Here is a 21,176-nt window from a genome sequence, read left to right on the forward strand (position 1 = left end):
CACCTACAAAGGAATCTTCCATTCTTTAAAAATGAGATTGTAATATAGTCTACTCTCGTAATCTGCGCCTAATTAGTTTCCGAAAATGGTCGTGGATATCAAAATCGCGGTTATGAAACACATTTTCCATAAGAATTAATGGTAAACCAATGTAATATAGACCTAACGCCAAAGTTTTATTTACACATTACCTAAATTCACTGCACTGAACTTGAAATAAGGTTTTGTTCATGAAACTTACCTGACAGATATATATATAGCTGTATTTTCTGAAGTCCGACAGAATTTAAAAATTCGCGGCACACGCAGTGGGCGGCCAGGTGGTAGTACCCATTCCCGCCGCTGGGAGGCGGATATCAGGAACTATTCCCATTTTCTATTCATATTTTTTTCTGTCGCCGGTCGGTAAACAACTGTTTACAGACCTCCGCCTAGGATTTTGAAAAACTTCATTAGCCACTTAAGTATCCTAATTATTCTTTCGATTATTAACTTGGATTTGTGGCTAGGCATACGCTATCGTAAATTTTTTTCATTGCATTTGATGTCTGAAGCTAGTTAGCCTAGTTTCAGACTTTGTTGTCTGCACGGTAAGGTGAGGCTACCGGAACTTTCGGTAGACACTCGCTTAGTATATATGACGTTTACATGTTTTCTTTGCATAAGGTAATTAGTGTAATGTGTGACTGATTACGGAAGAAGGAGGATTCATTTACGCATTTTAGAGCGTGTTAGAATCAGGAGTTTTCCTCCACAGTAAACAGAAGTTAGAAATAATGAACCTTCTAACCTCCTGTAGATTTTATTTTGCCTAACCCTGTGGTATGGCTTACGGGCCTAGAAGAGTTGTCTGCTAGAGGATTACATCAAGTAATCTTAGACTAAAGTGCTCGCTCTCCAATCAGTGTTGTGAAGTGTAGTGCCCCTTGTGTTGTGGAGGGGGCGTCAGATCGGCCCCATAATGCCTCTAGGCCTGGACCTCTGTCGGACTCCCCATGACTCAGGGAGAGGGGCATGTCGAAAGCCGGCAAGAGGGTTTTACGGGGGCATCCCCACCGATCTGGCGTCCTTCGGCAGAACCTGTTGACGCTTCCCAGGCTGCTAAAGATCGTGCACGTGCACGAATTCAATTGAAGGATTGCTTTCTCGTCCTCCGAGGCGTCCTCCCCACACAGGGGTTGGAGTTCTCGGAAGGACTCGCGCCCCCTAAAGAAGCTTGAGAGAAGAGGACGCTTCACGTCCTCTCTCTCGTCACGAGAGGATGAAAGAGTAAAAGAGACCACATTTTCCCTTTTAGAAGAATGCACAGGCTCTTTTTCTAATGGACATTTAAGGAGGCTCATTCATCTTGCCAGAAGAGTGATTTGATGCCTCCTGCTAGTGAACGCTCATGATATATCATTTATACATTATTAAGGAGGCTCATTCATCTTGCCAGAAGAGTGATTTGAGCCTCCTGCGAGTGACCCGCTCATGTATACATCATTTATCATTATTAAAGAGGCTCATTCATCTTGCACCAAGAGTGATTTGAGCCTCCTGCGAGTGAACGCTCATGTATATGAACGCTCATGTATATATCACTTATACATTATTAAGGAGGGTTCATTCATCTTGCCAGAAGAGTGATTTGAGCCTCCTGCGAGTGACGCTCATGAAGTTAGAGCTGTTTCAACCTCGCTAGCATTTCCAAAGAATTTGGGTAATAAGGACATATTCGTCTCCTCTCCTCATGGCGCTCCGTATACGTTATGTAACGTTCGCTTTACTTCGAAAAAGCAAGCTGATAAGTTTGATGGCCGCAAGCTGCTTTGCACAGTCAAACAACTTATGTCTCTGGTCGGCATAAGAAGGGCAATTTAGACGTGAGGTAAGCCGTTTGGAGGTGCTCGACGTCCTATAAGTAGAGACATTCTCCAGGACGCTCGGCAAGCACCTTGCGGAAGACGAAAGCCATACGTCTTCCTTTAGTGTTCACACTCTTCAGGACATCGTGCGGCTCTCCATGGAGACTCGCATGAGACGTCCCTTAAAAATATTCAATGTCATACGCAAAACGCGGTTCGTCATAACATTGAGATGTTGGCAAGGTCGCTCGCCAGGACGCCTCTTGGCGGGCCTTGCATGCATCAAGGCGCTCAACGAGTTCCTCTCTGAAACGTCGTTCAGAAGACTTGGTGTTCTCTGCTCAGACACGCTCGTAGCTAAGCATCAGGGACGTTTTTTTGAGGACGCTCAGCAGGACGCTAAGCAGGACGCTTTTCAGGACGCTCGGCAGGAAGCGCTTTTTCCCCAGGACGCTCCTAGCATGGACCTTTTGCTTTTGAGGACGCCTCCAGCGACCTCGGACCCGCTTTTATTTTGGGCTGGTTGGGGTGGTGGACACATTCCCGAGGACGCTTTCGGCTGGACAAGCTCGGTCAGGACGCTTTGGCGAGAGAAAAGACTTGTTGAAGGCGTCTTATTTGCTGTTGAGGACATTTCTTTACAGAAATTTTTAAAAAGGATTCGGAGTTAGCGAGACATACCCGAATTTTTTCTTCGATCTCTCTTTCCTCTTCATCGATTTCTTGGAGAATCGGGAAGATTATATACTTGGATTCCTGGGTGACTTTCGGTCATGTTAAAGGGTTTTCCCCTATTAGCAAAGTGCTAATAGTTTTTGTCAAGTCAGGGACGTTTTCCCCATTGTCATTTAAGTGGGGGACCCCTCATAATGGGGTAGTTCTCATTGACATAGTTTTTAACGTTTTTATCGTTTAAGCGGATAAACTCATTAACAAACTTTCCGGAAGAGCTCTCAATTCATTTTTCAGAGGCTCATCCGGGGTTAAGAAGAAAGACTTGTAGAACTATCCAGGAAGTCTTTTGTCCAATATCACATAAGAACATTGGAACGGTCTTTTTTTCGATCCTCGGTTCTCTCTGATGATCTCTATTCGAATATTACTCCCTTTTCTTGGAAAAGAGTCTTGGCAAAGAGTCAAGGAGTTCTTTTAAAAGTCTCGTTCATTAGAACGTGGACAGTCGTTTTCCTTTCTTTCTCTCTTCCTCGTCGAGGAAAGATGTAGTAGAGAATTCGATGTTCAAATTACTACAATACTTTACGTAGTTTATCTTTGCGTCATTTTGCTAACGCATGGGTCAAGTCATATACCGCATATCGTATTTACCTCTGCGGATATGAAGCCGAAGAACTGTTGTTCTAATGTATTTATTTGACACTCCCTTCAACTTCCAAGAGTTTTCGGAGTAAGAACAACTCTTCAGGTATTGTTACAACAACACCAACTCAGCTTCTGTATTTAGCGAATTCTGTTTTTGCGTTTTAAATTAAATCGGACCTGCCTTTGAGAAGTTTCCTTTTTGCTCGATACAATATCATACCTATTCTTATTCGTTAAAAGGGAGGTAGCTTGGCAACTCATGGCAGATAGTATTCTGTTCACACCATTGAAGCAATTTCTTTTTTCGAGGAAGACTTCTTCACTCTTTTTGATAGAGATCGAAGGTGGTCGATCTCCAATCCTTATTTTTGTTTTCTTGAAGGAAAGAATTTAGGATGGAGATCGTTGTTCAGAATACTATAAACTATACTACGTATATTACCTCGCGACATGATTCTACTAAACAGTTGAATTGTCCGAGGGGTAGGCGCATATCCTAGTTATTCTACGGATTGCGACTTAGACGAGAAGTATTCTAATTGAACTGCAACACCAACTCAGCTTCTGTATTTAGCGAATTTGTTTCGTTTAAATATGCCTGCTTGAGAGTTCCCTTTTGCTCGATAATTTCATACCTATCCCTTCGTAAAAGGAGTAGCTGGCAACTCAGGCACATAGTGCGAGACGATGATCAAGGCTGCTGTTACTGTGATGAATGTGATATACGCAGCAGTACCGGCTAGCTCAGTGTCATGCGCGGTTGGTTACGTTCTCTCTCCCTTGCGGGAATGGCTTAATAAACCCCGTCTCTGCCCTACAATCATGGATTTTAGCCTCGGGTTGAGGAAATTTCTAGTAATCTTGAATGATCATACCTGCCGTTTTACTTAGAAAATTTCAACAAGATATCTCTTATACTTGTTAGGTGCGGGTTTACGCACGGGTAACATTCTGTAACGAATTGACCAGCGGACATAGCACTATAATAATGCTCTCCTGCTTATGCAAAGCGCAGCCTTATTTAGGGAAGGAAGCAGGCTGACTGAGGGAATGGATGAGTTGCTGGGGACCATTTCCTCGCTGGAGAAGCTTGTTTTCCCTGAATAAACAGCAATTCAGACCTCTACAATTTTCCTCACGAAGAAATTGGAATAACATCAAAGATCTTGTAATTCTAATTTTCTCTCAACGGCTTGAGGATCACCTCAGTGATAGCGAGAGGGTGCCAGACATCCGAACAGAGAACAGATGTTCTGGCACATTGTCTGAAAGAATTGGAAGCCAAATTGGTCGGCTCTCCAGTTCCTCGAGGTGAGGTTGGATCGAGTGGCCCAAATCATCTCGGATAATTTTTTCAGCTCTCTCATAGCTCGAGAAGAGAAAATTGGTTATGGGCTTGGGCTCGGAACGTAACGATCCTCAAGAGGTTCGTTAAACTAGTGCACGTCCGTGGGGGTCTTCTCGATCGAAGGCAACAACTACTGACGTCTGAGTAATCCTCACTTAGATGTATGTCGTAAGTGAGGAGAGATTGAGGGCTTCCTTTCGTTAAGTTTTTCGTAATATTGAAGACGAAGGAGCTTCCTCTTAAGTTTGTTCCCTTATTCATGATCCTAGAGGATTAGCTTTAGTCGCCACATGTTGGCCTCTAAGAGGTTGGATTCACAGAGGTCAGGTAATTCGAGAATTTGGTCCAGAAAGAACCCTTGCCCGAGAAGAATCGGTGTAATCTAACATCGTCACTTAGGTGAAGTATCTAATATCTCCTCTCTGAGTCTGAAGGCGTTCAGACTATCGAGAAGCGATAAGATCTTCAAGATTAATGGCAGTCTCTTGGCCAAGGCAAAGCAGTGCTGCCTATTTTCAGTTTTCAATCGGAGGGGGCCGTTTCTGGAGATAGTGAAGGGAAATGACTGTTCCTCCACCTCGACCTCTGTGAATTTGGTTATGGTTCTATCTTTCCGTATGAAGTATGAGATAAGATAGAAGTCCTAACTATTGTAGAATATGCAAATATGTTGTTGACGGCCTCTAGGCTCAGAGATCCGGTTCTGTCAAACAACAAAGCTTCACGATCTTGAGGTCTGTGGAGATCTTGAAATCTCTGGATCAAAGGTTCCGGCATGGAACTTAGACGTAGTCTGAGTTTCTGATGCCAAAAGCATTTCGAACCTATCCTTTCTGCGAACTTAATACACGTGACCAGAAAGGCTAATATTCTAACCGCTCTAGCCACGGCAAGGAGGGTTAGTGGAGGTTTTAGCCATCATCAGAGGTTTTGGCTTTAAAGGACATAATGCGGTCTGTCCTCTAAGCCTTCCGTTCTTGATAAGAACCAAAACCTGTCTAACCCTTGACCCGAAGGCTTGGAGACCAAGGGTATGGCACAAATTATTGGGCAAGGGCATTAGAGAGTCCTGTGCCTGTAGGTCTCAAGTTTTATCTTGATAAAACTATAGAAAGTCAAGGTCAACGGACAATCTGCGGTGTTCCGTAAAAAGACCAAACTGGTTCATGTCCAAGAACACCCTGGCATTATAGCCAAGGAGTTCTTTTAAGAGGTCTCATTCATTTATGTTTGCATAAAGATTTGAGATTTTTTCTTAATAATCAATGCCAATCCAGAGGTAGCATGGGCGCGGCCACGGAAGCATGTTCAAACACAGCATGGACACCTCAGTAACCATCCTGAAGTGTCACGCTTTAGCGAAGCAACTCTGGGTTCGCTTCACACTCCCGACAATCTGCGGTGTTCCGTAAAAAGACCAGACTGGTTCATGTCCAAGAACACCCTGGCATTATAGCCAAGGAAGTTCTTTTAAGGAGGTTCGGAGTTCTTTTAGAGGTCTCATTCATTATGTTTTGCATAAAGATTTGAGATTTTTTTTCTTAATATGAATGCTAAGAGATGAGGGCGCGCCTCGGAAGCATTTCAACAGAGCATGACACTCAGTAACATCCCGAGTGCCACGCCTTTAGCGAGCAACTCTGTGTTTCGCTTCCACTCCCGACGGGATGTGAAGACGACATTTCAGATCCGTAAGTCGCTAGGACCATACATATCCGTAGATATATTATTGGGTGCAGGAAGCAACACGAATCCTATTCCTATAGAAAAGGGATAGGTGTGCTTTTAACTTTGAAGGGTTGGTCGCTTGAGGCGCATTCCTTTCTTTAGCCTAGGTAAGTTATGGAACTAACTTTGATAGGTTAGGTCAGGTGGTGGTTTTAGCTTCGGTGCCCTCAGAAGTACTGGTCCATATGGTCCTAGTCACATTGTGGTCACGCCCCCGTTGACCAGATCATCTAGAGCGCACCAGCATTACAGGTCTCTACCTCGCTGGCAACTCTAGTAACGCAGAAGCAGACTTTGGTGACAGTAATCACGAAGTCGGCTATGCTAACAGGTCAGGAACCAAGATGTATATCATCTACTTAATTTAGTTTCCCTAAAATCCTATTCTGTCTCTTCCCACCATCCGAAGGTGGGATTCAGCTATATATATATCTGTCAGGTAAGTTTCATGAACAAAATGTTATTGTTATAATACAATTAAGTTTGTTCATACTTACCTGGCAGATATATATACATTAAAAGTGCCCACCCACCTCCCCTCAGGAGACAGTGGCACTGATAAATATGAATAGAAAATGGAATAGTTCCTGATATCCGCTCCCAGCGGCGGGAATGGGTACTACCACCTGGCCGCCCACTGCGTGTGCCGCGAATTTTTAAATTCTGTCGGACTTCAGAAAATACAGCTGTATATATATCTGCCAGGTAAGTATGAACAAACTTAATTGTATTATAACAATAACATATTGCCCTACTTTGGATGGGGATAGGTTCCAAAATACCATCGTTTGTTGAAAAAATCATATCTCTAATATAGCTTACCTTACACTGCAATCTCAGTATCAATAGTTTGGTATAGTAATTATTGATATCAGTCAATTCTCTCGGTTCAATGTATATTGAGAAATTATAATTCAGTACAAAGAGAAATTATAAAACAAGAGTTAGTCTTGCGTACACTGTGATAATCGAATACGTACAGTAGTCTAGCTTACAGTCTACTCAATTATCATTGTTTAATTCTGGAAGTTCGATGCATTACGACGTATGAAAATTAGTACAGAAAGAAATTGAACACGAGAGTCTGATCGTATTATAAGTCAGTAAAAAAAAAAAGGAAACAAGAATTCGATTCGGTCCGACTTCAACATAATTGAACGGTGTCAAGCTTGCTGATAGCTACGTATAATAATTATAAAATGCAAACGTAACAAATATGCATCTTTTCCATTAAGTTTTTTTTTTTAAAGTTATACATTACTTCGCTTTATCCAGTAATATTGTATGCTAGCGAATACGAGTTTATTTTGCCGTTTTCAACCAAGACCACCGAGATAGATTCAACTCAATTCTCAGCGAATGTTCTTGCTTCTAAAAAAAAAAAAAAAAAAAAAAAAAAAAAAAAAAAAAAACTTTTCATCTGTCCATCCGCCTGTGTGGTATTTTTGTATGGTAACACTGCGTCCCGGGCTTTAGATAGTTACATTCAGCTTACATTCAACGATTATAATAATATCCTATTTCGAATATTAACGGTGTAATTCGCATACAGTAAATTATTAAAACACTTTTCAGTTACAAATGTACACCCAGATATCCTTTTATTTACCTAAAATTTACAATTAGCGTAACTATCTAAAGCCTGGGACGCAGTGTTACCATACAAAAACACCACAGGCGGATGGACAGATAAAAAAAAAAAAAAAAAAAAAAAAAAAAAAAAAAAAGAGTATAGTTAGCATAAATGAATATAGATACTTTACTTACACGGAACAAAGTCAGTTTTCGTTATACGACGTGTTTTTAAGCAGAAATTTAACTTTAATACGTCTCATTGTGAACTAATTATTTTTTTTATAGATTGCGTAATAAATCCAGCGATTCCATTGTTATTTTCACTTGTTTTCGTCGTAAAACGAGCTTTACGTTATTTATCTTTTATCGATGTGTAAACATCAGTGAAATGCGCTCTTTGAATCATGCCCTGTAGTTTTGATTAAAATAGTTTTTTGTCAGTTTTATCTACGGTTGTGTTTTAATTCAAAGTTTGGGAGTTTTATCCATGCCTGAATATTATTTTTATCAGCTTCAAATTATATCAGTCCTATTCTGCATAACATCATTCATAACATAAATACGGTAATTGTTTACTATCGTACGATGGTTGAAATACATGCAAAACGGATGTTGTTATCGGGTTCGGTTGTACTTAGCAAAAACATCGTTTCTCGTTCGGTTGTACACATTTTTGCAACAGGTATAACACGTTAAAACAGTACTTTCATCATTCTCTTGAAATTTTTGAACTTATTTAACTTACAGGATGGCATAAATATATGAAGGTTAAGAAGTTAGTTGATTGTAATTTGGCCTCGCTTAAGTTTAATATTTAATAATTCGGCGAGATAATTCGTAAACAAAATACGCAGAGCATTATTGGAACTACCGGGCATTTTAACAATGTACGAAGTTTTGAGCGCAATTTTCGGGTTTTGAACCGCGCTGTTCAGCAATTTTTCGCGATAAAAAAATGTATAGATTCGCGTTTTTCAGCGATTTTTCGCGTTTACAAAATTTGTAGTTTAATTTACCGTTATCACATTGTAACAAATTCGCGATAACGAGAGTTGACTGTAATACAGCACCCCCAGAAAAAAATTCTTGATTGTGCTGAACACAAATTCTTCATTGTTTCCACGCCGTATACTTCTCTCGAATTACTTTAATAGGAGAATCCTGGATGTCAATCCGGTACCGACCAGAAAAATCCGGTTACCCCTTCCACACCTAGCCAGGTACATGCCCCAGGGTCACGCCATGCGACCCACGAGACACGGCGGTCACAAGGGCGGTCACGACCATGCCTTCCCGGTCGCTGACCCGTCAACACTCGTCAGCTCGTTTTCCGTGTATCGGCCCGATTCCCCCTTGTGTTTTTTCCTTTTGTGTGTGTGTGTGTGTGTGCGTGTGCGTGCCTTCTCTCATGGAGTCCGACGCTTCTCGGCGCCGCTGTCCAGGCCCTTCGGAGGCTAAGTCTTGTGGGGCTTTTTTATCTTCCACAAAGATTGACCCCTACTCTTTGTGTAACTCATGTCGTGGCGGTCCTTGCTCGCCAGAGTCCACGTGTCCTGAGTGTGTGTCCAGGCCTCCCTTCCAATGGTCGGTTAAACCTGCCGCGTCACCAGCTTCGCTTCTGAAGTCTTCCCCTGTTCCGTCCCAGCGAGGGGACCGAGGTGAGTTCGTTGCCGGGCCTCTGCCCATTGCAGAGCCCGATGAGTCCGTGTCAGGTATACAGGTTGTGCCGCCAGGGGACGATGGCTTCCTGCAGGCGATGTGGTCCTGCTTCAATCTTCGGGGACCTCCGTCGGCCGAGGTGTTTGCGTCTGCTCTCCACTCGTTGAGCGCGGCTCATCCCGCGCCGGGATCCACGGCTCAACCCACTCCAATGTGTGCGGCTCTCCCCGCGCTGGGATCCACGGCTCATCCCGCTCCGGTGCACGCGGCTCAATCTGAGCTGGGATCCACTGCTCAACCTGCTCTGGGATCCACAGCTCACCCCACTCCGGTGCGCACAGCCTTGGAACCAGGTGCTCCGCCCGCGTCAGATGTGGCCGTCAGGTTGTCATCCACCTCATCCGCGCTCCTTTTCTCCTCTCCCGAGGGATTTGGCAGCCATAGGAGGCAGCGGGAGCCGACGGAGTCGTCGGAGTTCCAGTCCCGATCCTGGTCTGGCACATCCCGTACCCCTTTCAGATCTACTCTCAGGGAGGACGAAGACTCAGACAGGTCTTCCCTTTGGAGGAGGCGTAGAGCAAAGCGGAGGTGCCGTGCTGGGAGGATTCGAGCACGTTCTTCCTCTTCAGGCCGCTACTCCCGCTCTCCCCATCGTAGCCGGGACCACAGGGGTCGGAGTAGGAGTGGTAGCCGTCAGGACAGGTCGAGCAAGAGGAGACCCCCTTCTTCCGAAGACTACTCCTCCTCAGAGTCTTCGGACACAGATAGGTCTTCCCGTAGGAGGAGGCGTAGAGCGAAGCGGAGGTGCCGTGCTAGGAGGAGTCGAGCGCGTTCTTCTTCCTCCTCTTCAGGCCGCTACTCCTGCTCTCCCCGTCATAGCCGGGAACACAGGGGTCGAAGTAGGAGTGGTAGCCGCCAGGACAGGTTGTACCTCCATGGACGCTGCTGCTCCCCGACCGGTCGGTCTCCGTGGAGGGCTCCTGAGTTCGTGGCTCCTGTGACGGTCCCACGAGCAGGGTGCTCCGCTCCGCTGCTGGTTGTTCCCCTTGCGGGCTCGGTGGATCCCACCCGGGTACCAGCACACCCCTTGGCGGCCGCTGGTGCCGGGCAGGCTCCTTTCTTTGACATTCCTCCCCCTCCTTCTGCCCACCGGAGGAAACGGAGCCATTCAGCCTCTCCAGCCGGGATTGGGGGACAAGCTCGGACCAGTGGGAGTCCTGTGACGGCCCTGCTGCTTCAGTCCGAGGCTTCTTGCCTAGAGGAGCTTGCGGCCCCCGGTCGGAGCCACCCCGCCTCACCAGCTTTTCCCCCTCCGCCCGTGCCGGCCCTCCCTTGCCATCTGAAGGATGATGAAGACAGGCCGTTCGTCCAGAGCGCCGTGGAAGGGCAGGGCGCTGCGGACGAGGGGTCCACCTTTAGGCGGGTCCTGGCCCTCATTAGAGCCAAGAATCATCTGGCGGAGCCCGCCCCACCTCCTGACACCAAGGGGTACACAGCTGTGGAACTCCTCTTTGGGCGTCCTAAGAAGACCAAGCCTCCTCTGAGCCTCCCCCCTGCTGGGAACATGACCCAGGCCCTGGCTCATGTGAACCAGGCAATTGCGGGCCCCAAGAACTCCTTGAGGTCCCACGGTTCCCTCAAACTTCTCCCGGCAGCCAACGCCAGGCAGAGGAGACTCTACACTCCAGAGGGCTTCACGGCTGCCCCCAAGTCTGTGAATGGGGCCCTTACTTCCCTTGCTCCAGGCCTTTCAGAGGAGAGGCTCTTGGCGGGGCCAGTCGCCTTTTCCCAAGTGGAGGCCATGGCGATGGAAGTCACGGATTGGGCTACGGTCCATGTGGCCTCCTGGCTCAGCCACTGGTCCAGGGCGGTAGCCATGTTTGCCATTGAACACGACTTGAGGGCCGAGGCTGAGCTGGCACAGTTTAAGGAACTGGTCCTGTCAGGGGGGAGGGCGATGAGCTTCCTCACGACCCAGTCCATTACCCAGTGGACCAACTGGGTACTCCGGAGGAGGGACGCAGTCCTGGCCAAGTTGCCCAGGAGCTTTTCCGACAAAGAGGCCAAGGCTCTGAGGAACTCTCCACTAATGGGGGAGTCCCTCTTCCCTGAAGAGGTCGTAGAGGAGTCCCTGGAACGGTGGAGGAAGGCAAGCCAAGATTCCATCTTGTACAGGGCTTCCTCCAGACACCCAGTCCAACGTAGGGCTCAGGAAGCCCCTCGGCTGAGACCTCAGAACAGGCACGGGGCACAGCCCGCCTCATCCAACCTCGAACCAATATCTGGAGGTTGGGGGGGACACGGGACTCAGCCCTCCTCCAGGGCCCCCTCGGCCTCCTTTAGACCCAGACCTGCCGCCTCCCGAAGGGGTCGAAACAGCCGCTTCCCCAGAAGGAAGTAGGACACAAGGTCCCCTTCCCTCTCCTTCCACAAGTGGGGGGGGAGGGGGTTGCCTCTCAAATCATTGGCGGAACTGGGAGGATCACGGAGCCGACTCCTGGACAGAAGTAGTAGGTGGGATATACCATTGAAACTGCTCCCTTGCTTGTTTTATTCCTCCTTTATTTGTGTTTGTTTGAGTTTCTTCTCTCTGAAATACCACATTTCTCTGAAATTCTTTCCTATTCTCCACTTCCTCCCTCAGTAGATCTACCATTAAGAGTATAGTATTAGCTACTATTTCCTCTTTATTTTCTTGATATGGTTGCTGCACAAAACTATATTTTTTTATACATTCAACTTCCCTGCCAGATATATACTTAGCTATAGACTCCGTCGTCTCCGACAGAATTTCAAATTTCGCGGCACACGCTACCGGTAGGTCAGGTGATCTACCGCCCTGCCCTGGGTGGCAGGACTAGGAACCATTCCCGTTTTCTAATCAGAATTCTTCTGTCGCCCGGGCCATCAACATTGTTGTTGGTTCCTCTCGATTGGTTTTTCTTTTTTCACCGGCAATTGATCTTCTTGACCGACTTTTGGTGACGTATCTGGATTGTTGGATTGGCATACGCTTTTGTGGACTGTTTTGTGGACTTGATTTTGGAATTTTCTTTAAAAATGTCTGACTCTGGAATGGTTGTGAGACGTTGTGTGAATGTAGGCTGTAAGGTGAGGTTGCCGAAAGCTTCGGTAGACCCTCACACGGTATGCAAGGGTTGCAGGGAGTATGAATGTTCTTTTACTAATACTTGTAAGGAATGTGAGAATTTGAGTGAGAACGAATGGAAGAATCTAACTAATTATTTAAAAAAGTTAGAGAGAGAAAGAGTGAGGAAGGCTTCTTATAGAAGTTTAAGTAGTTCTAGATCTGAACTAATTCCTAGCTTGGGATCTTCCCCAAGGGTAAGTATTGCTACTTCTCCTTCCATTGCAGCCCCTTCTCCTATTGCAGAACCTGTAGATTCAGCGAAAGAACTTGCGGATCTAAAAGCAGCCTTCAAGTTGATGGAAAACAAAATGGCTGCCATACAAGGTAAGGCTAGTGATTATTCAGTGGACAGTGATATGAGTGTCCCCAGTGTAGTGGAGGGGGCATCTGGTCGGCTCAGCAACGCTCCTAGGTCTAGACCTCTTCCAAGCTCACATGCCCAGAGGAGAAGGAATGTCGAAAACCGAAAGGAGGTTGTGGAGAATCCCCACCGATCAGGTGTCCCTTCGGCGGTTTCTGTGACACCCCAGACTGCCAAGGATCGCTATTGTAAAAGCGTCCTGCGTGAGTGTTTTTCGTCGTCGGGATCTTCATCTCCGAGACGTGATTGGAGAGATTCAGATCGATCTCGGCCACTCAAGAGGAGTTGGAAGGCTCCGACTATTGATTCGAGCCCAGAAAACTTCCCTGAGGAGTCTCCCTCGGGAGTGAAGAAGGCAAGAAGAGCCATTCTTTCAACCAGAGTGAGAAGGAGGCAGGAGTTGGAGGCAATGGACTCCTCCCCTCCTCCTTCCCCTCCTCCCGAAGAGGATAAAGAGGAGGTTACGAAGAGATTCATGATGGCGATGCAAGAGCAGATTTCGTCTTTTGTAGGAGTCCTGTCAAAGGAGCCTCCTAGAAGGAAAGACTCTTCCCTTCCGATCAAAAGATCCTCCAGACGTATGGAGGTATCTGCCGCCAGGATCGATACTCCTACTCGAGGTGAGGTTTCCGGTACGAACCTGGATGAACCTATCAGACGTCTGGCACCGGCCAGGAGTGAGGAGTCACCAGGAGGCAGGAGCCAAGAGCCAGGAGTGTAGGAGTCAACCAGGAGGCAGGAGCCAAGAGCCAAGAGTGTGGAGTCATCCAGGCAGGAGCAGGAGCCAGGAGGCAAGAGCCGGAGCAAGAGGCAGGAGTCAGGAGTCAAGAGGCAGGAGACCAGGAGCCAAGAGGCAGGAGTCAGGAGGCAGGAGCCAGGAGTCCGGAGTTCAGGAGGCAGGAGTCCGGAGTCAGGAGGCAGGAGTCAGGAGCCAGGAGGCAGGGAGTCAGGAGGCAAGAGTCAAGAGCCAGGAGGCAGGAGTCGGAGACTCGTTCCGGAATTTATGACTCTTCTCCAAATAGGAGCTCCTCTCCTTCAGAGCGTAGGAGGTCTTGGAAGGACTCTTCCTCCAAACGAGAACTTTCTCCTTCGTCTGATCGAGGTTTAGACGAGTGTCTGATGACGAACCTCCTGCTAATGAGGGACTCTCGAGTTATAAGGTCTTAGCCTCATTATTGCTTCAAGAGTTTGGAGATTCTCTTAGTCCGGCGGCTCCTCCTTCTCCTCGGTCTCTCTTTTCGAGCTCGGCTACGGCAAAATCTTCGGCCTTTTTGAAAATGAAGCCTGCAATATCGATGAAGAAGGCTCTCCATTCTTTAGATTCTTGGATGGACAAGAAGAAAGAGTTAGGAAAGACGGTATTCTGCATGCCTCCTTCCAAACTACATGGAAAGAGAGGTATTTGGTATGGACAGGAGAGACTATGGGTCTTTCTCTGCCTGCCTCTGCAGATGCGGACTTTTCCAGTTTAGTGGAGGCCTCTAGACGTCACTCCTTAGGATCGGTCAGAGCGACGTGGAGCACTTCAGAGTTGAACCACTTTCTAAAGGGACTTTTTGTCACTTTAGAGGTGTTCAACTTTCTGGATTGGTCACTCGGAGTTCTGGCCAACAAATCTAAAGATCCAGAGTTTCTTCAAACCAGAGATTCTCCATAGCGTCCTGTCTTGCATGGACAAGGCAGTACAGGACGGTTCGGGTGAAGTGGCTTCCCTTTTTGGTGCTGGTCTCCTGAAAAAGAGATCAGTATATGGATCCCTATTATCAAAAGGGGTTTCTCCGAGCCAGAGGACTGCTTTATTGTTCGCCCCTCTATCGGATCATCTGTTTCCTTCTCAGTTAGTGAAGGATATATCTCGCTCGCTAACTGAGAAGGCGACACAAGACCTACTAACACAAACGTCCAAGAAAGGACGCCCTGTAGTGTCGGCGATTAAGAAGGACTCTCGTCCTCCTCAGCAGCCCTTTCGTGGAGGTACAGCGGCTCGTCCCCCTGCCAGAAAGAAGAGCTCTGATAAGAGAGGAAGGTCTTCCTTTAGGCCCTTCAAGAAATCCAAATGACTTGTTGCTCCTTCAAGCACCAGTGGGCGCCAGACTCCTGAACTTTGCAGGAGTATGGGCAAAAAGGGGAGCCGACCCTTGGTCAGTGTCGGTCCTAAAGAAGGGATATGTAATCCCTTCGAGAACAGCCCTCCCCTAACATCTACGCCTCGGGAACTGTCAGCGAGGTACAGAGACCCGGTAATGAGAAAGACTCTCCTTCAAATGGTGGAACAAATGTGGGAAAAAGAGGCCATCGAACTTGTGCAGGATCCACACTCCCCGGGATTTTACAATCGCCTTTTTCTAGTACCAAAGGCATCGGGGGGTGGAGACCAGTTCTGGACGTAAGCGCTCTGAATCGCTTTGTTCAGAAAAAGAAGTTTCGCATGGAAACGTCCGCCTCAGTAATGTCGGCTCTTCGTCCAGGAGATTGGATGGTCTCTCTGGACTTGCAAGACGCATATTTTCCACGTTCCCATTCACCATTTGTCAAAGAAATATCTTCGTTTTGTAATAGGAGACAAGATCTTTCAATTCAGGGCTCTGTGCTTCGGTCTGTCTACAGCTCCGCAAGTATTCACCAACCTGATGGCGAATGTGGCAAGATGGCTTCACCTAGAGGGAATAAACATCTCCCTCTACTTGGACGACTGGCTGATCAGGGCCAAGTCGGAGATTCAGTGCTTGGAGGACTTATCAGTAACAAGGAACATGATAGAATCGCTGGGATTACTCGTGAACCTCGAGAAGTCGCAGCTGATCCCCAGCCAGAGCTTGGTCTATCTGGGGATTCAGATGGATTCTCGGGGTTTTCGAGTATTTCCTTCGCGAGAAAGAATCGCTCGAGGTTTGTCGAAATCTCGAGCTTCTTAGAGAAAAAGAACAGTTCAGCGAGGGATTATCTGAGCCTCTTAGGGACCCTGTCCTCACTAGAAAAGTTCTTCTCTCTGGGGAGGCTTCACCTTCGCCCTCTTCAGTTTTTCCTGAAAGGGGTGTGGAGTTGGAAGACGGGACAACTCTCGGACATCTTCCCGCTTCCACAAGAGGTAAAGGATCATTGTTCCGATACGTAATACAAACCATCGGTCCTTTAACAATAGGAAGTAGCTAGCGGCAGCTGGAACGGTCGTAAGCTTCGAACAAGGGGAGAACGGTAGTTAACTGCTTGTCCGACAGTCGCGCGCCGCGCGACTGGGAGGTAAACAAATCACTTTTGCTTTCGGCCGCGGGTGTGAAGGACGTGTTCGTCATCGCTCTCTGCCCGCTTCATCGTCGTATGCTTTGTTTATATTGTGTTTTCTACTAATGGTTTGTTTGACTTGAAAATGAAACTGTAAGTACACTGTTTTCATTTTCATTACTTAATTATGAACCAACATGGAGCTATCACCGTAGATGCGGCGATTTCCTCTCTTTTCATGAATTGAACCTTGAATTATGTCTCGGTGCCGAGGGCGGGCGCGCTCGCGCCGAGTCATGTATTTTGGGCGAAAGTGTGTAATTGAAAATGTAAGTACTCTTTTCATTATATTTTTGCCCTGTGCGTTCGTTACCGAGAGTGTGATTGCGCTCGACACGAGCCTTTTATTTTGTATAATAGAATGCAATGAAAGTGGATTCGCAATTGCAATATTCTTTTCATTTTCATTTATTTATTTGCATGAAATTTAATTTGGATCAATTTTCGTTCTTACCCGGGAATTGATCCTTACGATTATTTTATGTGAAAGTGAAATCGCAAGTGCAGTATTCTGTTTCATTTTCATATATATTTTATGATAGCATCATATTATTTGGATCAAGTTTCCGTTCTTACCCGGGAATTGATCTTTTCCCCTTTAAGTTCTATGAAGTGAATCGCAAGGGCAGTATTCTGTTTCATTTTCAATATTACTTTTCACTGCTGTGCGGGGGTAGGGGAAGCGAAGGTCTGCCAGGAAGTCGTCGGAAAGCTCTCCTGCGACTCCCTTGGTATCCGATTCTTCGTCTTCCTTCCTGCCCCCCGCTCAGCTTCTTCGTTGTATTTTGTATTTGGGGTCTTCCTTGTGTTCGGGGTGGGGCATGCCTTCCCCCCGTGCGTGAGGGAACCCCTCTTACTAATCTATCTATGTTACCGCAGGTGCTACATCCGTGGGAGACGACCTTGGACAGGTATGGACCACCGCGGCGGCAGGGCGTGCCTAGCATCCACGGGCTGCTGCAGCGTCTAGCGAGGTCTGGGGCGGTCTCCACTACTACCACGGCCGCTTATGCTGCTCCCCCCCCTCCTGGTCTACACTCCCCATGATGTGTCGGTGACGCCGTCTGCCGCTACTAGGGCCGCCGCCGTACCGAGGGGGTGTTGCCGCCGCCGCCTGTTTTCTTCGTGTTGCCTGCCCCAGACTTCCGCTGTTCCAGCAGCTCGCCCCTGGACCGGCCGCCAGTACCCAGGTTCCGCTGGCTGCTGATGATTCTACGAGGCGATCGCTGGGCCTGCCGTACCTGCCGCTGATGTGATTCCCGCTGTTGGCTTGGCTGTCCCTTCTGGGTCTACCGCTGCCGCTGTTCCTGCCGCTCCTGAGCTGGTTGCTGTTCCTGTCGCTCCTGGTTCCTGAGCCTGTCCATGCTGGTCCTGCCCACGGTGTGTCTTCCCCAGTCCCAGGTCCTTCCGGACAGGTGCAGTCGGGCCGTGTTGCTTCGGCAATAGCCCCGGCTCCGGCTGGATGGAGGACCTGACGACTGTCCTGCGTGAGCTGACGAGGAAGAGGAGAAGAGGAAGCTGTCATCTTCGTCTTCATCGTCTCCTGCTGCCTCTTCCCCTTCGACTTCTAAGGCCCATAAGCCGAAGAAGAAGAAGGCTGCCTTCCCCCCTAAGAAGTCTCCTTCGGGAACTTCTAAGGGCCCGTTCCACCCCGGTGGGACGGGGGGTCCTTCTGCTGGTCCTCCTGCTCCTTCGGGAGCGGGCCCGTCTCCCCTTCCGTAAGGAAGAGATAGACGGGGACCAGAGGAGTATCGGTTAGCTCTGGTACTTCCTCGCCTGGTGCTAGCGGCGATGCCGCTACGCCAGGTTCCGGCTCGGTCTCTCGTTCGCGGGAGAAGATTCCCGAGTGTACGTTCTCCCTCGGGAGACCGTGCAGCCAAGTTTCGGCGACAGAGTTCGCTCGGCGCCAAGACGCGGCACGGAGCAGAAGGCTGGTGAGAGACGCTCAGGTGACTCTTGCCAGGCCAGCGGCCGCTCTTGCAGCGACCAGCTGGTAACCCGGGTTTTCCCCCCTAAGAAGGCTCCTTCGGGACCTTCTAAGGGCCCGTCTCGCTCCGGCGATTCGGGGAGCTCTTCTGCTGGTCCTCCTGCTCCCTCGGGAACAGGGCCCGTCTTTTCTTCTACCAAGGAGAAGAAGACGGGGACCAGAGGAGTACCAGCTTCGGCTGGCACTTCCTCGCCTGGTTCTAGCGGTTCTGCCGCTAAACCAGGATCCGCCTCGGCTTCTCGTTAGCGAGAAGTACCGAGTGGACGGTCTCCCGCGGGAGACCGTCCAGCCAAAGTCTTGACACCCGAGCTCGCTCGCCGCCAAGACCGAAGCGCGGAGCAGAAGACTGGCGAGTGTCGTGCAGACGACTCTCGCCAGGCCAGTGGACGCTCTCGCAGCGACCAGCTGGCTGCTCGGGTTGACGTGACGGTCGCTGACCAGCCACGGGTTGAGGCGAGGAAGGGGTCCCCGCGGCCGTCGGTTACCAGCCGTGGCTCGACGCGCCGAGAGGACGCTCGCCGGTCTCACCGCGACAGCGAGCCTAGCAGGTCACCTGACGCCGCTCCCATCGGGACCGGGCGGAGACGGTAACCAGCAAACAGCTCGCCTGACGCTGGAGATCAGCGTCGACGTTCTCAGCCGAGCCTCTCGCCCCAGGCGAGCGGCAAGGCTAGGCCTGCTGCTCGATCGCCACCGCGGGTTGACGATCAGCAGCAGCCCTCCAAGCACGCTGGTCCTGCCAGCGAGCTAGGGGGGAGCGTCAGGTCTGCCTCTCCTGTACCTTCAACCTCCTCGGGCTACACCGGGAGGAGCGAGGTACCTATGAGTGATCGCGAGAGGTGCGCCGCTCGCGATCCCGCTATGACGCCGTATGGACCAGGCACGGTTCTAGGACCGACCAGGACATACGCGCAAGTAGCTGGAGGCGACCGTCAGGGGTCTGCCGCTGTTCCTCCTTCTGAAGGAGGAGTATCTCGGGATCTGTTCTTGTTGGAGGGACTGGACGGTCCTACTCCGCAAGACGCGGTTACTCCCGAGATACAGAGGAATTTGCAGAAGTCATTAAGCTGATTCGTCAGCATAATGACCTTGCGGAAGGATTGCCGCTCCCACCAGCAGAGCCCACGTCTCTGCTCGAGTCGTTTTGGGGCCCGAGAGGGAACCCAAACCGACGGTGGGTCTGCCGCGATCGGAGCTTGCCGATTCTGTCTCGAACCAGAGTCTCTCGTCTCCGGACAAGAAGGCTCTCTCAGTTCTGGCCGGTCGATCAAGCTACTTCCACCTCCTCTACTGCGACAGCGGCGTTTCTACGTGTCTTCGGACACCGTATTTAAATACTCCTTCGGTCCTCCTGAGAGGTTTCGACCTCGACGAGGACTGGAATGAGTCGGAGGACGGTATCGGCTCTCTCCTGTCAGGTGTCGATCAGCCCCACCCAGACGACGTTCACAGTGGCGGCAGACCCTTACCTACAGTGAGAGGTTCGTAACCCTCCGCGGGAAAACGTTTTTTTCTCCTGGACGATACGTTTTCCCAGACTCTGAGAGGCCATCGCCGCAAGGCGATGGCTGCTCCTACTCTTCTCCAACTGCTAGTTCCACTGGGAAGGCGAGCGAGTATCCAATTCCTCCCCCATTCCCTCTCTCCTTACGGCTACAAGGGAAAGGGGAGGGATCCTACAGAGATTTCTTTGTAGGATCCCACGTTCGGGACTGCGCTACCGGGGGGACCTTCGGGTCCTACCTGACGTAAGCCCCGGTCGTTGAGGAGGAATCCTGCCCCATTCTCGATTTCTACGGGAATCAAGAGGACCACCAGCCGATATCGTTTGACGAATTCGGTGGGGGTTTCGCAGACTGCTTAGAATTCTACGGAATTTCTAGCGCATTCAGAGTGTTCGAGTTTCTTTACGATCTTCAAACACTTACGCGAGACACGGTCCAAAGTGAGCGAGACGAGAATCCCCGATATGTTACACGATAATCGGGAACCTCGCCTATGCTGCGAATTCTGGAATTTCTAGCATTGGGAAGAAGACTGCTGCTGAAAGAAACTATCTCACAGTAGGCGACCAACCTGGAATAGAGGAGATCGGACGGGAATATCCAGTTTGGCTTGAACTATCGTCTTAGTATTCTGTTCACCATTGAAGCTTTCCTTCGAGGAAGACTTCTCCTTCACTCTCTTTGATAGAGAACGAAGGTGGTCGATCTCCAATCCTTATTTTGTTTTCTTGAAGGAAAGAATTTAGGATGGAGATCGTTGTTCAGAATCCTACAAATATACTACGTATATTAACCTCGCGACATGATTCTACTAAGCAGTGAATTGTCCGAGGGGTAGGCGCATATCCTAGTTAATCTACGGATTGCAACTTATAAGAGAAGTATTCTAATTGAACTGCAACTCGGGGTTGCCTGCAACCTCCCAGGAGTTTTCAGTTTCAATTTTATATACTTATGGTTTTGTCACGACAACACCATTTCAACTTTTATATTTACCGAAATTCGTTTCGCCTAAATATAATTGCCCGAGCATATCTTTTATGCTCGGTAGTTCTAGCCGAACGCATTCCTTCGTGGAATAATGGATTACCTGGCAACTCAGGATGACGAGTCAGCGAGAGCTCAGGCTCAACTACTGCGTATTGAACTGCCTGATAGCAGCTCAGTATCAGCTGGGCCTCCGAGATTCACGGCCATGTATGTCTCTCTCTCCCCTGCTTTGATTGACTACCGAACCGTATCTCTGCCCAACAATCATGGACTTAGGTCTCTGATTAACGGGGATTCTCGCAATAATGAAGGACCATCTACTGCTGTGACGCTAGATTCCATCGCCTTCGACATTGCGAGAATTTTCAACAGAGATATCTCTTGGACTCTTTCATCTTTCTGTTTACCGCACGGTAACAGAAG

At 48.7% G+C, this 21,176-nt stretch overlaps 1 protein-coding gene across 1 annotated transcript in view; it reads left to right on the forward strand.

Annotated features, from left to right (window-relative positions):
• The window catches only part of LOC135216161 (metalloendopeptidase OMA1, mitochondrial-like), a 58,001-nt gene that overhangs the window by 851 nt on the left and 35,974 nt on the right, over positions 1–21,176 (forward strand). The gene's annotated exons all lie outside the window — the stretch shown is intronic.

Source organism: Macrobrachium nipponense, chromosome 6, assembly GCF_015104395.2.
Source record: "Macrobrachium nipponense isolate FS-2020 chromosome 6, ASM1510439v2, whole genome shotgun sequence".
In the NCBI taxonomy this organism is placed as follows: Eukaryota; Metazoa; Arthropoda; class Malacostraca; order Decapoda; family Palaemonidae; genus Macrobrachium; species Macrobrachium nipponense.